At 42.4% G+C, this 23182-nt stretch overlaps 1 long non-coding RNA gene across 4 annotated transcripts in view; it reads right to left on the minus strand.

Moving 5' to 3' along the window:
• The window catches only part of LOC147349562 (uncharacterized), a 46390-nt gene extending 26574 nt beyond the window's left edge, over positions 1–19816 (minus strand). For all 4 annotated transcript variants that reach the window (XR_015149970.1, XR_015149969.1, XR_015149972.1 and 1 more), the window contains exon 1: positions 19697–19816. This is a non-coding gene — a long non-coding RNA (uncharacterized LOC147349562). The remainder of the gene's footprint in view (positions 1–19696) is intronic.
• Positions 19817–23182: the final 3366 nt, after the last annotated feature.

Raw genomic sequence — 23182 nt, forward strand, 5'->3', positions numbered from 1 at the left:
GTGACTAACACACACACACATGCATCTTTGAGCAGTTTTAGAGACCTGCATGCTCCCCATAAAGGGAAGTCTTGTGTTGGGACCAAGGTCTGCTTCCCAATAAATACTGTTCCTTGAGCAAATTCAGTCACTGCCCAGGGGGCACATGGTGAGACCACCTTGTCAGCTGACATTTCCCACATCTCAGGCCTCAGACTGACCATTCCAATTGAGGTGTAACAGTTTGCCCTGGTGATACAGCTTGACCTCTTTCTGTATGACTAGGTGAGTTGTTAATGACATTTTAGGATTCTGCAGGATTAACAGCCCTCTAATAGCAAAATATATGTTTTCAAGTTACACCAGGACATGGGGTTACACCATGAGCCTAAGGAAATTTCTCATTAAAATTAGTTTCTTGATGGAATCTCTATTTTTAAAAATTTCCCATTTTTATTTTACTAATTTTTTTGATTATTTTGTGCAGATAGCCATCAACAATTTTTTTTAAGTTGAAGTACAGTTTATTTACAACACTATATTAGTTTGGGGTGTACAACAGAGTGAATCACTATTTTTATGGATTATACTCCATTCAAAGTTACTACAAATAGAGTCTATATTTCCTTGTGCTGTAGAATATATCCCTGTAGCTTACTGACTGTATACCTAGCAGTTTCTGTCTCTGTCCCGACACCGGTCTTGCCCCTCCCACCTCCCTCTCCCCCCCTGGCACCTCTAGTTCTCTGTATCTGTGAGTCTGTTTCTGTTTCATGGATAAGCTCACTGGTGTCATGTTTTAGATTTCACATAGAAGTGATAACACACGGTATTTCTCTTTGTCTTTCTGACTTACATCACTTACTATCATAATGTCTAGGGTTATATTGCTGAAAACCCATTATTTTAATCTTTTTTATAGCTGAGTAGTATTCAGTATGTATCTCACATATGAAAACCTAGGTATATATTTCCTATATGAAAATATAAGTATATATATTTGAAGAGTAGAATCCTTTGCTATTGTTCTTTAACCAAAGGAATTTAAATTTTACTATAACTTATAACGATACTAATTCTTACAACTTGGGCTCGGTAAAATGTGTTTCACTGGGACTTCTATAGTTCTCAAACTTTGGTGTGCTTCAGAATCACCTGGAGGGTTTATGAACCCAAATTGTCAGATTGCAGTTTCAGACCTTCTGATTTAGTCAATTTGCAAATACCAGTCCGGGGACCATAATGAAAATCACCGTGTCTTTTGAGTAATGCTTTTAGAGACTGAAGATAACCCTTCTAATTCAAGTATACTGTCTTACATCTTAATACATACAAAAGTCTTAATTTGAAACTAGAAGATTGCTAACTGATTTCCATTTATAGGGCATTACAAACTGAAATCAATATGTAGGCATCAAAAATAATAAAAATAAAATATATTGTCAAAGAACATTGAGAGAGGAACTTAAGTTTACAAATAAATTGTCCTGTAATTAGATTCATTTGACTGAATAATTCTTTGTAAAAAAAAAATTAAGGGGAAAAATACTTTATGTGATTTTTAAAAATTCTTATCAAAATTAGTTTCCTAATGGAATCTTCTATTTTAAAAAATCTCCCACCTTTATTTTGCTGAGTAGTATTCTATATATATTTCATACATGAAAATAGAGGTATATATCTCTTATATGACAATATAGGTACATATCTCATATATGAAAATAGAGGTACATATTTTTGTACCATAAAATTTTAAACTTTCATAAAATTTAAAACTCATAAACATTTTCAAACAATGAAAGCCTTTCATTGTGTGGCTCAAAACACACTGTGGAAAATTCTTAAAGAGATGGGAATACTAGACCACCTTAACCTGCCTCCTGAGAACCCTGGATGCAAGTCAGGAAGCAACAGTTAGAACTGAACAATGGACTGGTTCCAACTGGGAAAGGAGTACGTCAAGGCTATTTATTGTCACCCTGCTTATTTAACTTATATGCAGTGTTGTTGTTCAGTCGCCCAGCCTTGTCTCTTTGCAACCCCATGGACTGCAGCACACCACTCCTTCCTGTCCCTCACCATCTCCCAGAGTTTGCCCAAGTTCATGTTCATTGCATCAGTGATGCCATCCAGCTGTCTCATCCTCTGATGCCCTCTTCTCCTTCTACCCTCAATCTTTCCCAGCATTAGGGACTTTTCCAATGAGTCATCTGTTTGTTTCAAATAACCAAAATCCTGGAGCTTCAGCTTCAGCCCTTTCAGTGAATATTCAGGGTTGATCTTCTTTAAGATTGACTAGTTTGATCTCTTTGCTGTCTAAGGGGCTTTCAAGAGTCTTCTCTAACACCACAGTTCAAAGGCATCAATTCTTTGGCATTCTGCCTTCTTTATAGTCCAGCTCTCACAACCATATGTGACCTCTGGGAAGACCATAGCCTTGACTCTATGGACCTCTGTCGGCAGAGTTAATGTCTCTACTTTTCAACACACTGTCTAGGTTAGTCATCATTTTCCTGCCAAAGCAATCATCTTCTGATTTCATGGCTGCAGTCGCTATCCACAGTGATTTTGGAGCCCAAGAAGTGGAAATCTGGCACTACTTCCACATTTTCCCTTCTATTTGCCATGCAGTAATAGGGCCAGGAGCCACGATCTTAGTTTTTTTTAATATTTAGTCTTAAGCCGGCTCTTTCACTTTCCTCCTTCACTCTCATTAAGAAGCTCCTTAGGTCTTCTTCACATTCTGCCATTAGAGTGGTATCATCCACCTATCTGTTGTTGTTGATGTTTCTCCCGCCTATCTCAATGCCAGCTTGTAACTCATCCAGCCCGGCCTTTCCCATGATGTGCTCAGAGTACAGGTTAAGCAAACATGGTGACAGCAGACAGCGTTGTTGTTCTCCTTTCTCGATCTTGAACCAGTCAGTCGTTCCATATGGGGTTCTAATTGTTGCTTCTTGACCTGCACACAGGTTTCTCAGAAGACAGGTAAGATGCTCTGGTATTCCCAACTCTTTAAGAGTTTTCCACAGTTTGTCATGATCCACACAAAGGCTTTAATGTAGTCAGTGAAACAGAGATAGATGTTTCCCTGAAATTCCCTTGCTTTCTCTACAATCCAGCAAATGTTGGCAATTTGATCTCTAGTTTCTCTTCATTTCTAAACCCAACTTGTACATCTCAAAGTTCTTGGATCAAACAATGCTGAAGCCGAGCAAGCAAGATTTTAAGCATGATCTTATTAGCATGGGAGATGAGTGCAATTGTCCGATGGTTAGCACATTCTTTGGTACTACCCTTGGGAAATGGGATGAGGATTAACCTTTTTCAGTCCTGTGGCCACTGCTGGATCTTCCAGACTTGCTGACATAATGAATGCAAAACTTTGATGGCGTCATCCTTTAGGAATTTGAATCATTTTGCTGGAATTTCATTGCATCCACTAGCTTCATCAACAGCAGTGCTTCTTAAGGCCTACTTCACACTTGACTTCACACTCCAGAATGTCTGGCTCTGGGTGACTAACTACACCATCGTAGTAATCCAGTTCATCAAGATCTTTTTTACACAGTTCTTCTGTGTATTCTTTCCATCTCTCCTTTATCTCTTCAGTGTCTACTAGGTCTACTACTACCATTTTTTATCCTTTCTTGTGCCCATCTTTGGGCGGAATACTCCCTTGATGTTTCCAATTTTCCTGAAGAGATCTCTAGTCTTTTCCCGTTTGTTTGTTTATTTCCTTCTATTCAGCACTGTTCATTGAAGAAGGCCTTCTTGTCTCTACTAGCTGTTCTTTGGAACTCTGCATTTAATTAGATGTACCTTTCCCTCTCTCCTTTGCTTTTCACTTCTCTTTGTTCTTCTGCTATTTGTAAAGCCTCCTCAGATAACCACTTTGCCTTCTTGCTTTTCTTTTTCTTTGGGATGGTTTTGTTTGCCACCTCTGTACAATATTACAGACCTCTGTCCATAGTTTTTCAGGCACACTCTTAAGTAGACTGAAAAACACACCTCACCAAGAATATAAAGAGATATGTACACAGATATTTTTTGAAGTGAAAGAAAGAGAAGTCACTCAGTCATGGCTGACTCTTTGGGACCACATGGACAGTAGACTACCAGGCTCTTCCATCCATGGCATTTTCCAGGCAAGAGTACTGAATTCCTTGCAGTCCAAGGGACTCTCAAGAGTATTGGAATGGGTTGCCATTTTCTTCTCCAGGGGATCTTCCCTGGAGAAAGAGTTTTCTCCAATACCGCAGTTCAAAAACATTCTGCCATATTAATGAACAAGAAATGTTCATTAATGAACAAGAAATGTTACCACCATCAGTGATTTCTGGCCCCCAAATGTGAATGCTACTGCTACTGCTAAGTCACTTCAGTCGTGTCCAACTCTGTGCAACCCCATAGATGGCAGCCCACCAGGCTCCGCCATCCCTGGGATTCTCCAGGCAAGAACACTGGAGTGGGTTGCCATTTCCTTCTCTAATGCGTGAAAGTGAAAAGTGAAAGTGAAGTTGCTCAGTCGTGCCCGATAGCGACCATATGGACTACAGCCTACCAGTCTCCTCCACCCACGAGATTTTCCAGGCGAGAGTACTGGAGTTGGGTGCCATTGCCTTCTCCAAATGTGAATGAAGGCTCCCCAAATTGTGATCCAGGGGATGCTGCCCCCGCCCCGGTGACTGCTGAGGGGCTGTAGGTGCAGGAAGCAAGGTGAGCAAGGAGACAGGACTGGCCCTGATGGCTGAGGTCGCTGGAAACGAGTGAACTCAGTGAGCCTGAAGCTGCACCTCCCCACACACACAACGCTGAATTCCTTAACCTGATACCTGATCTTTGATGTGCAGACTGCCTGCTCCCTGTGTTGCAAACCTGAATATAGCCTGACTTACCCTCTGCCTCCTTGGAGCAGTTTTCTCAGAGCTACTGAGATGCTGTCTCCTGGGTTTGAAGTCCTAAACATTTTTATGGAAGTTTTAATTTTATGGAATATCTATTTATACCTACTGAGAGATATAAATATCTATCTACCTAGAGATGTTAACATCTACACAGAGATATAAAAAATTATATCCTGATAAAAAATATCTAAGGCTTCCCTGGTGGCTCAGATGGTAAAGCGTCTGCCTGCAATGCGGGAGACCCAGGTTCAATCCCTGGGTTGGGAAGAAAATAACTCTCTATTTTCAGGTTGTGACTATATTTTTTAGTTGATGAAAAAATGCACGAGGAAGAAATCAAGATCCTAATACCTTTGTCCCTCATGGAGCGGGGGCACAGTTCTTGAGGCATGAGACTACTGTGTTCCGCTCTCTGCCCGCTGAGAATTAAAGCCACCTTTCTATTTCCCCAAACTCTGTCTCCATATTTTTCATTCAGCTTCGGTGGACAGAAAGGCCAAGCTTTTGGCCAGCAACACACTGAAGACAAGCACAAAACAGTAGATCAACTAGACTTCAACATAGCGTTGGCAGGAGATTAAAGAAAAGGAAAGAAAAGTAATGCCTAGTTTATGCCCTCACACCTGCGGGACTCAGGATGCTATTTGATCCCAGGAACGTGATTAGGTTTGAGTCCTAGGGCTGGACTGGGGTGGGGTCAACACAGCACGACAGGGTGCCCTTCATTGAGATCTGTCTCAATCCTGTACTGTCTGATTTGCCCTGACTAGGACCAGAACTCCTAGTGCACCCAAATGATGGTGGCCCAACCCTCTGGCCTCGAGGACAAGAGGTGAAGTCACCAAGTATCCAGGGCCCCTGGTACTGGGGTCCAGCTCAAGACTCCTTCCTGAGAGTGCAGCCTCATAGGCCTTCACTAGGGAGTGATGTCCCAGGTACTGAATAGCCTAGCGTGGAGGGGTGAAGCTTCAGAGGAAAGAAGTAGTGAGACACAAGCCCTTGGGAGTTTGCTCAGACACATTCCACTCCAATTCACAGCCCAGGAAGCCAACTTTCCCTAAGGCTTGGTTGCAGGTGGAACCAGAGTTGGGCATGAAGAAGTGCTGCCACCTTGTGGAAATTTCCTGTAACTACAAATTGCCCACCAGTGCTTACTGGCACCTCCAATTCACAAGGCCTGTGGGGTTCTTAATGGCAGCTGCCCTCAGGAAAGGTCCTGCCACAGGTATTGCAGAAATAAATTCTAAACACCACCGATTTACAAGAAATCAATTGAAACAGGCAAATTTTCCTTCATATCCTTCAAGGGAAAAAAAGCAAAAAACGGCCACAAGACAAGATACTCAACATCCCTGATTATTACAAGAAGAATGTCAATCAAAACGAAAACAAGAAATCAAATCTCATCTGACAGAATGGTCATCCTGACTGTCTGCAAACAGTAAATGGTGGAGAGAGCAGGGAGATGACGGAACCCCCCTACAAATTCTCTAGGAATGGACATTGGCAACAGCCCCTAGAAAAGACAGCCTCCAAAGGCCAAAAAGAATTTCAAGAGAGCTAAGCCTAGGATTTTAATACCGACACCTGGGCCTATATTACAAAAACCCATCATTCAAATGACACACGCACCCAACATTCACTGCAGTGCTAATTCCAATAGCCAAGACACAGACCCAAGAAAATGTCCCTCGACAGATTAAATCTTAAAGAAATGTGGTACATATACACAATGGAATTTACTCAGACATGAAAAACCACCACTGAAATGAAATTAGGCCAACAGTCCCCAAAGGACGGATCTTGGAGGAAAATACACTAAGTGAAGTCAAAAACAGAGGAAGAAAATAGCAGATGGTATCCCTTGAGAGTGAAATTGAAGAGAGATACAGAGGAAGTAATTTACAACATAAAAAGAGACTTTGAGATTCAAACACAAAGAATCCCCCCCACGAAAAAAAAAAAAAAAAGGAAAGTGCTAGGAATGAATTAGGAGGTTGCTACTACCCTAAACATAGAAATCTATATCTGTAATAGATAATCCACAAGGATTATCTCCTCCCTTCCACATATGTACTGAAATGTGTATGTCTAACATTGTTGCTGTGTGTTCGCTGGGTTGTGTATGACACTTCGCAAACCCCATGGACTGTAGCCCCCCAGGCTCCTCTGCCCATGGCATCTCCCAGGCAAGTATACTGGAGTGGGTTGCCATTTCCTTCTCCAGGATCTCTAACATAACCACAGAAATATGTATGTGTATTAGCTAATCCACAAGGATTATCTTCCACCTTCTGTCCTTCCTTCATTTCTTCCTTCCAAGCATGTATTCAGAGAAATATTTATCTTTAATATATACAAAGATATCTATAGCTGTAATAGATAATCCACAAGAACTATCTCTTTCCTTCGTTCCTTGCACGTGTACAAAAAAAAAAAAAACTGTACTCTAATAAATGTCCCACAGGGATTTGATGTTCAGCACAGAGAAGTTTACTCAACTTTATTCAATAACCTCTATGGCAAAAGAATAAATAAAAATACTAAAGCCTGTATGTATATGTCCTGGATATATACAGGATCAATCCATTGTAGACTGCAGACAAGGACAAAACTGCAAACCAACTAGATTTCAACATAGCATCGACATGAAATTAAAGGAGAGAAAAGTAATGCCTAATTTATTCCCTGCGACCCGCTTGACTTAGGATGCTATCCGAATCCTGGCACCTGAGTAGGCTTGGGTTCCAGGGCTGGACTGGGGTGGGGTGGAGACAACTGAGCAGGGTGCCCATTTTAGATACCCTTCTTAAACCTGTGCTGTCTGGTTTGCCCTGGCTGGGGCCAGAATCCCTAGTGAACCTGAATCCTAATGGACCGATGCTCTGACTTGGAGGAACATGGAAAATCACCCAGACCCCAGGTCTCCTGGTGCTGGGGTCCCCAGCTTAAGACTCCTTCCTGAGAGAGCAGCCTCCTGGGCACCTCAGCAGAGAGCAGTGCCCCAGGTTGGCATGAGGCTAGAAGGGAGGGGTGAAGCTTCAGAGGAAAGAAATAGTGAGATATGAGCTGTTGGGCGTTTGCTCAGGCACATTCCACTTTAATTCACAGCCCAAGAAGCCAACTTTCCCTAAGGCTCTGGTTGCAGGTGGAACCAGAGTGGACATGAAAAAGTGCTGCCTCCTTGTGGACATTTCCTGTAACTACAACTTAAACACTGGCGCTTACTAGCCCTCCAGTTCACAAGATCTGTGGGCTGTTAATGACAGCTGCCCTCAGGAAAGGTGCTGGGATGGTTATTGCAGAAATAAATTCCAAACACAACCAACTCTCAAGAAGTCAATTACAACAGGTAAACTTTCCTCACATCCTTTACAGAAAAGAAAAATCCCCAAACGGCCACAGGACAAGATGCTCAACATTCCTAATTATTTCAGGAGGAATGCTAATCTAAAAGACAAGACGAAGTCAATCCCCACCTGTCAGAATGGTCATCCTCACAAGTCTACAAACAATAAACAGGGAAGAGAGCCAGGCGGAGAGGAAACCCCCCTACATGGTCAGTGTGAATGGACACTGGAAACAGCCCCTAGAAAGGACAGTCTCCTCAGGCCAGAAGCTAAAATCTCAAAAGAGCTCAGCCCATGGTCTGACATACCCACACCTGGGCCTGTATCCTGAGAAAACTGTCAGTGAAAAAGGCTCAGGCACCCCATCATTCACTACAGCACTGCTTCCAGAGCCAAGACACAGAACCAGCCAGATGTCACCCGATGGATTAAAGGTTAAAGAAGATGTGTACCTACATACAATGGACTGTTACTCAGTCATGAAAAATGGCCACTGAAATTATACCACTAATTGTCACAAGGATTGACCTTGGAGGATCACAGACTAAGCAAAATTAGTCAGATGGAGAAAGACAATAGCATATGATGTCCCTTGTAGGCAAAATACAAAAAGAGATACAAAGGAACAAATTTACAACACAAAAAGTGACTCAAAATTTGACACAATCAGAAGTTTCCAAGAAAAAGTGATGTCAGGACGTCAGGGCTAACATATACACGGTAATCTGTATCTGTAATATATAATCCAGAAGGATTATCTCTTTCCTTCCTTCCTTCTTGCCAAATATACACAGAAATCTGTATCTCTAATAGATACTCAGGAAGGACCTCATGGTCAGCACAGGGTACTTTGCTCAACCTTCTGCAATAACCTCTATGGCAACAGAATCCAAATAAGATCAGATAAGCTGTATGTATATGTCGTAAGTGAATCAGCTGAAGACAAGCCCAAAACCGCAAGTTGACTATGCTCCAAGACAGCACAGGCATGAGACTGAGGAAAAGGAATAGAAAAGCAGTGCCTAGTTTATTCCCCACGACCTCCCTGAGTTGGGCTGCTCTCCCATTCCTGGAGCCTGAGCAGGCTTGAGTCTCATGTCTGGACTGGGCTGGAGTCAAGACAGCCAGGTTGAGACAACCAAAATTTTAATAGACACCTAACCTGTGATTTCGGCCCCACTAGCTACAACAGCCAAGACAGGAAAGCAATCTAATTATAGAAGCACAGACAAATGGATACAGACAATGGGGTCCATGTACACAACAGAATATTTCTCAATCATAAAGAAGTAGGAGATAACGCCAAGTCCAGCCTCAGGAATGAAAGTAGAGATGATCATTCCAAGTGAAGTGAGGAAGACAAGGAAAGACAAGTATCACATGATATCACTTCTAGCTAAAAACTAAAGATGGATACAGATGAAGTTATTGCCTGGAGACACAGGCTTACAAACTTAGAAAAGAAACTTCTGGTCACCAAGATATAAAGATGTGGGGCATGGAGAAATGAGCTGCTTCAGACTAAGATATGCACACTGCTACCGATAAAATAAGTGACCAGGACCCACCGTGTAACACAAGGACACTTACCACACTCTGTATTAACCTGTAAAGAAAAACCCCAACAAATCATATATATATCTATGTAAAAGTGAAACAATTTGGGGTAGAAAGAAAAGGAAAAAACAATACACCCACAAGATTGTAATTTACTGTATACTCCAGTTCAAATGATGGAATGAAAACAGAAAAATCAAAAAAGAAATTCTGATTCTATTCTCCTTAGGACATACTGAGCTGGGCTGGTGCCATATCCACGGAGCCTGACTGGTTTGGGTCCCACGGCTGGAGTGTCCTGGGGCTGAGGGAGCTGGGAGCATGTAGCAGGCAGTGTGTCTCCAAAATGGACCTGGAGTGCCTGTTGCCTCTGGAGAGACCTCAACCTCCAGAGACAGGCAGGAGAAATTAAGAGATTAGAATTAACATATACATGCTAGTATATATCAAATAGATGATAAAAAGTACCTACTGAATAGCTTAGGAAAGTTTACTGAAACTGTAATCATCTATATGAGAAAAAGAACCCTAAAGAGAATAGATAAACATCTATGTATAACTGAATCGAGTTCCTGCACACCTAAAACAAACACAACATCAGAAATCCACTCTAAGCCCATAGAAAATAACAAGGAATTTACAGGGGAGAAAAAAATGTGGCATGAGGTAGTGCTGTCGCCTTGTGGCTATTCTATGTAACAACACCACTAAGAGCGGTGCCCCAGGAATTTAATATTCACAAGGATCCAGGGGCTGTAAGTAAAAAACACTCGTACTCCAGGACTGTCCTTGGGGTTGTCATCGAAAAAGAATCCGAAACAAGGCAGGCGTTAAAGAAGCCAATTTCAAGATGTAAGTTTAAGTCACACTCTAAAAAAATCACATGAAAAGATGTCAACATCACTAACATTAGAGAAATACAATTCCAAACTACAATGAGGTATCACATCACACCAGGAGGAATGGCCATTGTCAAACACTCTGCAAACAGTCAGTGCTGGAGAAGATGTGCAGATAAGGTAACCCTCCTCCACTGATGCTTGGGAAGTAAATGGGGAACAGCCACTCTGGAGGACACCGTGAGGATTCCTTCAACCATGAAAATGAGAATGAAGTTAGAAAACATCCTAACACCAAACACAAACCCCAGAGAGCATAAATATCCAAATGTAATGATGGATACTATGAAATTACTGAGAAAAATATAAACAGGACACAATCTGACATAAAATGCAGCAAATTCTTTATGGGTCCACCTCTTAGAATAATGAAAAATAAACCACAAATCAGAGAGTGGGACTGAATTAACCTTAAAAGCATTTGCATGCCTAAAGGAATCCCTCAAGGAAAGACAAGGACAATCCTCAGAATAGGAAAAAATATTTGGCAAAGGAGATATCCACAAGGGATTCATCTCCAAAACATACAAACAACTTGTACAGCTTAATATCAACATACATATAACCAAGAGCAAAATGGGCCAAAGATTAAAATGGTTAATTCTCTCAGGAATGTCTATAGATTGCACTTCAGATCAGATCAGATCAGTCGCTCAGTCGTGTCTGACTCTTTGCGACCCCATGAATCGCAGCACGCCAGGCCTCCCTGTCCATCACCAACTCCCGGAGTTCACTGAGACTCACGTCCATTGAGTCAGTGATGCCATTCTGCCATCTCATCCTCTGTCTTCCCCTTCTCCTCCTGCCCCCAATCCCTCCCAGCACATGAAAATGTGCTCAGCATCACTCATTATTAGGAAAACACAAATCAAAATCCAAGGAGCTAAGCACTCACATTAGTCAGAATGGTCACCTTAAAACATCTTAAAGAATAAATGCTAGGACTTCCCTGGTGGTGCAGCGTTAAGAATGTGCCTGCCAATGCAGGAGACACAGTTTGGAACCATAGTCTCAGAAGATTCCACATCAGTGGGGCCACTAAGCCCACATGTGCCACAGCTGCTGAGCCTGCGCTCTAGAGCCCCTGAACTACAGCTTCTGAGGCCTCCCACTGCAGCTTCTGGAGCCTGGTGCTCTAGAGCCCGTGTTCTGCAACCAGAAGCCACCACAGTGAGAAGCCTCATTCTGACAGTGAAACTAGAGAGTAGCCCCCGCTCACTGCAGATAGAGAGAGCTGGATTTCTGCAACCAAGGCCCAGTGCAATCAAAGACAAATGATTAAATAAAATTATTTAGAAATGAATAAATGCTGGAGAGGGTGTAGAGACAAGGAAACCCTCCTGAGCTGTTGATCGCAATGTACATAGGTTCATCCAGTAGGGAGAACAGTATGGAGGTTCATTTGAAAAATAACACAGAAGTATTTTAGGACCCAGGAATCCCATGCATGGGCATAAATCCAGAGAAAATAAAAAAATGTAAAAGACACTCCTGCAATCATGGCCAAAGATGCAACAGCCAAGTCTGAGAAGCAAGGTAATTGTAGAAATTTCAGATGAATGGATACAAACGATAGGGTACATATACACAATGCAATATTTCTCAGCTATAAAGAGGTAGGAGATAAAGCCAAGTCCAGTCACAGAAAAGAAATTAGAGATGATCATTCAAAGTGAAATAAGGGAAACAGGGACAGACAAGCATCATATGATATCACTTCTAGATGTAATAGAAAAATGGATGAAAATGAACTTCTTTTTAAAATAGAGACAGCCTCACAGACTTAGAAAAGAAACAACTGCTCTCCAACATAGAAAGCTATGGGTGAGGGAGAAGCGAGCTGCTTCAGACTAATATATGCACACTACTATTTATAAAGTCACCAGGACCTACTATGTAACACAAGAAAACGTGTGCAACACTATGTGATTACCTACACATAGAAAAACTGAAAAATAATGCATATACATCTATGTAGAAGTGAATCAAGTTATCCTAGATTGAAAAGGAAAAAGAAAAAAAATGACCCACACGATTGTAATTCATCTATTTACTCCAGTTCAAATTATAGGATAACAACATTAAAAAGAAAAATAAAGAGAGATGCTGACTCTATTCCCCTCAGGCCATAGTGACCTAGGCTGTGGTCACATCCCTGGAGCCTGACTGGCTTGAGTCCCAAGGCTGGAGTGTCCTGGGGCTGAGGGAGCTCCGAGCATGTGGCAGGCAGTGTGCCTCCACAAAGAACCTGGAGTGCTTTTGCCCTCTGCAGAGCCTCCAGATACAGGCATGAGAAATGAGGAGTTTGGAGTTAACATATACATATTAATACATAATCAAAAAGATGATCAAAAATTAACTGCTGAAAAGCAGAGGGAAGTTTATTGAACACTGTAATCACCTATACGCAAAAAGAACTTTAAAGAGAATGAATAAATATCCATATATTACTAAATTGAATTCTTGTACACCGGAAACAAATACCACATCAGAAATCGACTCTATTCCAATATAAAATAGTAACGAAATTACAGGTTAAAAAAAAAAAAAGTGTGGCATGAGGAAGTGCTGCCACCTTGTGGCCATTTTCTGTGATTACATGATGAAAAGTTAGGCTGTTGGGCATTTAATATTCACAAGGATTCAAGCTCTGTAAGGAAAAACACATACACTTGAGGTCTTAGGAGTGGACATCCAAAAAGAATTCAACACAAAGCAGGTGTTCAAGTGGCCAATTTAAGGTGGTAAGTTTAACTCACACCCTTAAAAAAATCACATTAAAATATGTCACCATCGCTAAATATTAGAGAAATGCAAATCAAAACTCTAATGAGGTATTTCCTCATATGATTCACAATTGCCATTGCCCAAAAGTCGACAAACAATAAATGCTAGAAAAAGTGTGGAAAAAAGGAAACCCTCCTACACTGTTAGTGAAAATGTAATTAAATTAGTAATAGACTATGGAGAATGGTGTGCAGGTTCTTAAAGAAATGAGAATGAGAATGCAATTAGAATACCCCTTGATGCATACATAAAAATAAACTCCAAATAGATTAAAGACCTAAATAAAAGGATGGATATAATGAAACTCTTGAGGAAAGGAGCAGAATATACTTTGACATAAAATGCAGCAAGTCCTTTTCTGACCCATGTCTTAGAATCATGAAGAATAAAACAAAAATAAATTAATGGGACCTAACTACCCTTAAAAGCGTTGTAACAGCAAAGGAAATGGAAACATAACAAAAAGACGATCCTCATAATTAAACTAATATTTGCAAAGACACCCACAAAGAATTTATCTTCCAAATGTACAAACAGCTTATGCACCTCAATATCAAAGAAACAACCCAATCAAATAGGGGCACAAGATTTAAATGGGCATTTCTCCAAAGAAGACACAGAGGTGGCCAGGAAGCACATGAAAAGATGCTCAGCACCTGTAAGTATTAGAGAACTGTGGATCAGAAATACAATGTGTTATTGCCTCACATGGGTCAGAATGGTCAGCATAAAAAAATCTACAAAAATAAATGCTGGAGAGGGTATGGAGGAAAAAGAACCCTTCTCCCTGTTGGTGGGAATGAAAGTCAGTAAATCTATGAAGGAGAACAAAACAAAGGCTCATTAAAAACTAAACAGAGAAGCACCATAGGACCTGGCAATCCCATTCTTGGGCATAAATTCAGAGAAAATCATAATTTTAAAGACAGGTGCATGCTACGTTCATGGCGGCACCATGTACAATAGCTGAGACCTGGAAGCAACCTCAGTGGATAAGGACAGATGAATGGGTAAACAAGATGGGGTACACGCACACAGCGCATTATTACTCAGCCATAAAAGCGTGACATCATGCCATGTCCAGCAATAAGGGGATCATAGGAAGTGAAATGAGAGAAAGAAAGACAAGTATCATACGATATCACTTAGTGCTGAATTCTAAAAATGGATACAAATGAACTTTACCAAATAGAAACGGCCTTGCAACATAGCAAAGCACCTTATGTTTACCAAAAGGGAAAGGTGGTGGGTGGTAAGAATGAGCAGGTGTTGATGAGTGTATACACATTACTCTTTATAAAAACCAAGGGGGACCCAAGATCAACATTGCATAATAAACTATATGGGAAGAGAACCCAAAAAAGGACATGTACACATCTATGCATAAGTGAATCATGTTGCTGTCCACCTAAAACAAAAACAGACAGACCCTACAACATTGTAAGTCACCTACATACCAATACAAAATACAAATTACAAAGAGTGAATGTCAAATCTATTCCCCTCAGGCTTCGGTGACTTGGGCTGCTGTCACATCCCTGAAGCCTGGGCAGACTTGGTTCCCAAGGATGGACTGTCATGGGGCTGACAGAGCTGGGAAGGATGTGCCAGCCAATGAGCTCTGCCCCTTGGACCTGGCATGCCTGCTCCCCTCTGCAGGGGCCCACAACCTCCAGATCCAGGAGGGTCCTCCTGCAGTGAAACTACGCCTACTGCACCCAAAGGATGTGGAGCCTCTGGGCTGAAAGAGCTTTGAAAAGCCCCATGGGCTCCTGTCTCCTGGTGGTGGAATTCCACCTCCAACCTCCTTCCTTAGGGTTGCCCAAGCTATGGGTGAAAGCATGCTCCACAAAATGGTGTTGCAGGAACTGGGATGTGTCCAGGAGACAGGGATAGGGAAGGAAGAAGGAATGGGACACAAGCCTTGGGTCTTTCTTCTGTCACATTCCACTCTAACAATCCAGGAACAGTGCTTTCCCCAAGGCTCTGGTTCCCCCAGTAACCAGAGTTGGGCATAAAGACATGCTGCCACCTTGTGGCCATTTCCCATAACAACAACCGTAAAACCAATGCTCATAGGCATAAGGCTTGAGGGGCTTAGGTTAAAAAACACCTGCCCTCAAGAAATATCCTAGGGGAGGTCATCAGAAAAACATTCAAAACAGGGAAGTCATTCAACAAGCCAATTTGAATAAGAAAGTTTAACACACTGTTTTAAAAAAATCACATGAAAAGATGTCAAGATCACTAAATCCAAGAGAACTGCAAATCAAAACTTCAACGAGGTTATCACCTCACACAGGTCACAATGGCCAGAGGCAGAAACTCTGTAAACAATAAATGTTGGAGAGGGTATAGAGCAAAGGGAACCCTCCCACACTGATGCGGGGAATGGAAATTGGGAGCAGCCACGGTGGAGGACACAGGGCAGGTCCTTAGCATGAAAATGAGAATGAAATTAGACTACAACCTAACACCATACACAAAAACAAACTGCAAAAAAATTAAAGGTCTAAATAAATGGACAGATTCTATGGAACTCTGGAGGAAAAAAAGCAGAACACACTCTGACATAAAATGCAGTAAGATCTTTTTTGATCCACATCTAAGAATCAGGACATATAAAACAAAAATAAACAAGTGGGACCTAACAGAGGTTAAAAACATTTGTACAACAAAGGAAACCATCAGTGAAAGAAAAAAAGACAACCAAGAATGGACACAATTCGTGTAAATGAAGATAGACACAGGGACTTTACATATACAAACATTTCATACAGCTCAGTATAAAAAACAAACAATCCAATAAAAAATTGGCCAAAGATCTAAATATACATTTCTCCACAGAAGGCATGGAGATGGTCATAAAGAACAAGAAAAGATTCTTATATCACTAGGTACTTACCCGAAAGGCAAGTCAGTTGTCCCATTAGGTATTACCTCACATCAATCAGAATCACTATCTCGCAAAAATCTACAACAATAAATTCTGCAGAAGATGGAGAGAGAAGAAAACCCTCCCACCGTGGATAGGAATGTACACAGCTACATCCACTAGGGAGAACATTATGGAGGTTCTTTAAAACACTAAACACAGAGGTACCAAGTGACCCAGCAATTCTATACCTAGGCACAGATCCAGTGAAACCCAAACCTTTAAAAGACACCTGCACCCCAGTGATCATGGCAGTACTGGGTACAATAGCAGATACAGGGAAGCAACTTAAGTGTACAAGGACAGATGGATGGATGCAGAAGATGTGGTATGTATACATAACGCAATATTACTCAGAAATAAAGAGGGATGAAATAATGCCATTTCCAGTTACAGGGAAGAAACTAGAGATGATCATACTAATTGAGACAGGGAAAGACAGGTGTCACAGGATATCATTTCAGGTGGAACCTGAAAATGGATACAAATGAACTTTTTACAAAAGAGAATCAACCTCAGAGACTTAAAAAAGAAACTTATGGTTACAAAAGAAGAAAGTTTCAGGGGCAGAGAGCCATTAGCTGGTTAAGATTAATATATATACCATAAAAAAGGTGCTGAAGGGTTCTTAACAGTCACAAGTCTGACAGGGCTGTAAATGACATCCGCCCTCAAGAAATGTCCTGGGATAAATCATTGGAAAAGAATTCCATACAGGGCCAACTTTCAGGAAAGCAGATTTAAGAGGTAAATTTTACATACAAGGTGTAAAATAACAAAAGCACATGGAAAGATACTCCACATCAGCAATTATTAAGTCAATGCCAATCAAAACTACAATGAAGTATCACCTCACACTGGTCACAGTTGCCATCATCAAAAAGCTCTACAAAAGTACAGCCACTATGGAGAACAGTATGGAGATTCCTTAAAAAACTGGAAATAGAACTGCCTTATGATCCAGCAATCCCACTGCTGGGCATACACACCGAGGAAACCAGAATTGAGACAGACACGTGTACCCTGATGTTCATCGCAGCACTGTTTAGAATAGCCAGGACATGGAAGAAACCTAGATGTCCATCAGCAGATGAAGGGATAAGAAAGCTGTGGTACATATACACAATGGAGTATTACTTGGCCATTAAATAGAATACATTTGAATCAGTTCTAGTGAGGTGGATGAAACTGGAGCTGATTATACAGAGTGAAGCCAGAAAGAAAAACACCAATACAGTATACTAATGCATATATATGGAATTTAGAAAGATGGTAATGATAACCCTGTATGCGAGACAGCAAAAGAGACATAGAGGTATAGAACAGTCTTTTGGACTCTGTGGGAGAGGGAAAGGGTGGGATGATTTGGGAGAATGGCATTGAAACATGTATAATATCATATATGAAACGAATCGCCAGTCCAGGTTTGATGCATGATACTGGATGCTTGGGGCTGGTGCACTGGGACGACCCAGAGGGATGGTGGTACGTGGAGGGGGGTGGGAGTGGGGTTCAGGATTGGGAATACGTGTATACCTGTGGTGGATTCATGTTGATGTATGGCAAAACCAATACAATATTGTAAAGTAATTAACCTCCAATTAAAATAAATGAATTTATATTTAGAATTAAAAAAAAATGAAATTAAAAAAAAAGCTCTACAAAGAATAAATACTACAGAGGATGTACAGAAAAGGGAATCTTCCCACAATCTTTGTGGGAATGTAACTGGTGAAGCCACTATTGCAAACAGCATGCAGTTTCCTTGAACACTAAACATACAGGTATCACATGATGCTACAATCCCACTCCTAGGTTTAGATCTGGAGAAATTCATCATTGAAATTCATTCAGCGAAATGACACGTGCACCCCTGTTTTCAGGCTAGCACTATTTACAATACCAAAGATGCAGAATCCACCAAAATGTCCACTGACAGAAAAATGAAGACTACGTGGTCTATCTATACACTGGAATACTACTCAGCCATTAAAGAGAATGAAATAAGACACTGGCAGCTGCATGGATGGACTGAGAAGTTTTCATCCCAAGTGAAGCAAGCCAAAGAGAAAAAGACGAATATCCTAAGATATCACACACAGGTGGAATCTATAAATTCATCCCAATGAACTAATGTACAAAACAAAAATGGACTCACAGACTGAGAAAACCAAATTCTGATTATCAAAAGATAGTTAAAAGGGAGGGATAAATTAAGAGTTTTGATTAATATATAAACACTGCCGCTGCTGCTAAATCGCTTCAGTCGTGTCCGACTCTGTGTGATTCCAGAGACGGCAGCCCACCAGGCTCCCCTGTCCCTAGGAGTCTCCAGGCAAGAATACTGGAGTGGGTTGCCATTTCCTTCTCCAATGCATGAAAGTGAAAAGTGAAAGTGAAGTCGATCAGTTGTGTCCGACTCTTAGCGATCCCATGGACTGCAGCCCACCAGGCTCCTCCATCCATAGGATTTTCCAGGCAAGAGTACTGGAGTGGGTTGCCATTGCCTTCTGTGTGTGTGTGTGTGTTTGCTATAAACACTAATATTTATCAAATTGATAATCAAATAGGCCCTACTGAATAGAACAGGGGACTCTACAGAAAAAACTGTAATAACCTATATAAGGAAAAAACTGGAAAAAGAATAGATATACTTCTATGTAGAATCAAATCAAGTTCCTGTACCAACAAGACAGTGGAAATCAACTCTACTCCACTGTAAAATAAAAATTAAATTACCTGAGCTTGGTGAAGGGGAAACCAGACAGTGGTGACCTATGAATTAGACATGTGATATACTATGATATTAATATGACACCTCCAAAGGTTTTCACTCAGCAGAACACAGAGCAGCAACCCACTCAAAGGTGCCTGACCTCATGTGAATGCGACAAGGTGAAGAGAAGAAAAAGGACCACAGGTTAATCAGGGCAACACCCTCAATTCAGAAATTGGGAATCTCTGAGGAGACAGGACACACTGCAGGTAAAGAGCAGATACAGGGTCTCCGGGTACAGGAACCTGACCCATGCGCATGGGGGTGAGCCCACAGAATCCCCAGACTTGGGGTCCCATGGCCCTTGGTTAGGTCACCAGGTCTCTGCCAATTGGGCCCCTAAAGTGGAAGCAAGTGTGTTCCTATAACCCCCTGGGATGGTAGAAAGAAGTGTAAGGTCGGTCTCCTCTCCCCACACTGTCCCAGAGAAGTCCTCCTCTCTTCCCTTTGGTTCTGTGTGATATTAACTGTTTCTACAGCTGTCATGATAATGTTGAACACACTACCTTGGTTCTGGCAGGCTAGGTCCTTTCTTGTTCCACTGAGGTGTTGAGAAAACACACACCAGACGCAGGGCTGGGAGACGAGGGCCGGGTCTAGTCTCTCCTGAGGAGGGATGGTCAACCAGAAGGAGATCACAGCAGCGACCTCACCTGCTGCCCATTGGCCTTTTGTCTGATCCATGTACCCTGCAATCAACTCACCAGGTGAACCTGCCTCCCTTACCACTATGCTTGTGCTGGTGAATTGGAATAATTACCAGGTAGACACCTGAGGAATCCCCAGGAGCCCCAGGGAGGGTGAACCTCTCGGGGGTAAAGAGGCAGACAGGCACAGGCCTGTATAAAGTGAACACCGTAAAGCATTAATTTCTAAACACAAGTGAAGCGCACGTGTATTTTTCCCTTTTTCCTAGTTGTCTGTGTGTGGTCTCTCTGTATACATGATCCTGACCCATGCAGATCGTGTGAGACTCACACAGTACCCAGACCCCCCACCTGGGGTCACAAATCCCCTCTGTCAGGACAAGGACACCATGGCTGTGGTTGGCGGGTTCCCAACGTGTAAACAAGCCAGGTCCCTGGGACTTCCAGGGACCCTAGAAAGAAGTCTAGGGTCAGTCTTCTCTCCCCACAATTGTCCCTGAGAAGTCAGGCTCCTCTTGTTTTCACTTTGGTTCTGTGTGATTTTTGCTGCTTTGAAAGTTCATTCTAGAGGTGAATACTCTACCTTGGTTCTGGCAGGCTCTGTCTTTCTTGTCCTGCTGAGGTGCTGAGAAAACAGGAGCTGCTGCTGCTGCTAAGTCGCTTCAGTCGTGTCCGACCCTGTGCGACCCCATAGATGGCAGCCCACCAGGCTCCCCTGTCCCTGGGATTCTCAAGGCAAGAACACTGGAGTGGGTTGCCATTTCCTTCTCCAATGCATGAAAGTGAAAAGTGAAAGTGAAGTCGCTCAGTCGTGTCTTGACTCCTAGCGACCCCATGGACTGCAGCCTACCAGGCTCCTCTGTCCATGGGATTTTCTAGGCAAGAGTACTGGAGTGGGGTGCCATTGCCTTCTCCGGAGAAAACAGGAGAGCTGGGCTGAAAGATGAGGGGCAGCTCTGTTCCCTTCCGAGGAGAGAGTCGAGTGGAAGGAGAACACAGCAGCAACCTCACCTGCTGCCCATTGACTTTTTGTCTGATCCCTGTGCCCTGGAATCAATTCACCGGGTGTACCTGCCTCCCTACTCAACCTGAATGTGCTGGAAAATTGGAATGATTACCAGGTAGCCCACCTGAGGGGTCTCCAGGAGCCCCAGGGAGGTGAACCTGGTGGGGGACAGACTAGGAGCCCGACCGCAGCACTGACCCCTGGGAGGGCCAGGGAAGCCCACTCAGAGGAGAGCACGGTTCCCAGAGAAGTCTGCCCAGCCCCAGAGCCCAGACATCTGAGCACTGACGTTCAGACGTAGGCACGGAGTTTCCCAGACAGAGGCCAGGCCAGGCCTGCACCCGGGTCCCCACGTCCCAGCACACACAGAACAGTCAGGCCTAAATGTCCTCACTGCAGAAAGAACACGGTCTCATCTCTCAACATCATCAGTGTAGACAGGACTTAGAGAGGTCTAAATCTACCATGTAGACAGAACTTGGTCAAGTTCAGACTAGTTTAGGGCTGGTCTCCCAGCAGGCACAGGTCACACACATGTAAGGTCTCTCATCGTTGGACAGGGGCTCACCCTCATGTGGGAACTAGGATGTACATTTCTTGAAGAAGAAATCATCACTGGGCTCCACACTTCACCCACATCAGGAAACTGAAAGGATCTGTATCATTACACATTTCAGCAGGCAAAACAACAGTGTTATCAATTTCTCTGGCCACATGATCATCAGGATGAAGGGGAGACCCAGGAATTTCTTAGAGTGCAGCCCAGTCTCCTATAAAGATACACCGGAAGTGGCCTGATTCCAGCATCCCAGGCCTCCAGCAGGAGGCGGCCACACTGGAAGCCTTCTAGAAAAGTACATTCTTTATCAGAATAGAAATATGTTGTTGAAATTGCAAGCATTCTAGTTATTATTTGCAAACCTAAAATATTCTTAAAATCTTGGCACTCTAATCATTGTGTTTCCCATTGGTTCCTTTGTATTCAGATTTTCTGGGTAGAAATAAGCCATCATTTCAAATTAGTTTCTTCTAATTCTGTGTTTTGTTGTTATATGAAATGAAAGGTCATATTTGAAAAAAAATAAAAATTTTCCTGCAAACAAATAGTGACTCAAAGAGCCCATGAGGTGCATGTATTTTGTTTTCTAAGAGTTTCATTTTTCTCCTTGAAGAAACTGAACAAATAGGGCTCCTGGTTTTTTTGCTTCTCTGTTCCAAATGAAAAAAAAATTATTATATCAAGATATAACTGTTTTTGAGTTTTGAAATATCATACCAGTGTAACAGGGGTTCAAGGAAGTGGAATGCTCTTATGCTGCTGCTACTGCTGCTAAGTCACTTCAGTCATGTCCGACTCTGTGCGACCCTATAGACGGCAGCCCACCAGGCTCCCCCGTCCCTGGGAGTCTCCAGGCAAGAACAGTGGAGTGGGTTGCCGTTTCCTTCTCCAATGCATGAAAGTGAAAAGTGAAAGTGAAGTCACTCAGTCGTGTCTGACTCTTAGCGACCCCATGGACTGCAGCCCACCAGGCTCCTCCATCCATGGGATTTTCCAGGCAAGACTACTGGAGTGGGGTGCCACTGCCTTCTCCCTCCATACACTACCATGTGTAAAATAAACAGCCAGTGCGAAGCTGCTGTATAACACAAGGAACTCAGCTTGGTATTCTGTGATGATCTAGAGGGGTGGGATGGATGTGGAGGGTGAGAGGGAGGCTCAAGAGGCTCATGTATGTATGTATGCATACAGCTGATTCGCATTGTTGCAAGCAGAGATTAATACAGCATTGTAAAGCAATTACATTCCAATAAAAAAAAAAGAAAACTATAAAGCAAACATTTTCCCAGTTGCTGATGATAAAATATAGCGTGAACTTGTCGTTCTGTTGCTCAGTCGTGTCTGACTCTTTGAGACTCCACAGACTACAGCATGCCAGGCTTCCCTGTCCTTCATTATCTCCTGGAATTTGCTCAAACTCATGTCCATTGAATTGATGACACCATTCAACCATCTCATCCTCTGTCGTCCCCTTCTCCTTCTGCCCTCAATCTTTCCCAGCATCAGGGTCTTTGCCAATGAGTTGGCTCTTTGCATCAGGTGGCCAAAGTACTGGAGCTGCAGCTTTAGCATCAGTCCTTCCAATGAATATTCAGGATTGATGTCCTTTAGGATGGACTGGTTTGATCTCCTTGCAGTACAATTCGAAAGCATCAGTTCTTTGGTGCTCAGCCTTCTTCATGGTCCAACTCTCACATCCATACATGACTACTGGATAGGTTGAACTGGCCCAACCAAACCTTTGTGTATCACTTCATGTTGTTCATATGTGTACCTGATC

The sequence above is a fragment of the Bos grunniens genome, chromosome 21 (assembly GCF_055505025.1).
Source record: "Bos grunniens cultivar Pamir isolate PY7600 chromosome 21, Bosgru_T2T1.0, whole genome shotgun sequence".
Lineage (NCBI taxonomy): Eukaryota > Metazoa > Chordata > Mammalia > Artiodactyla > Bovidae > Bos > Bos grunniens.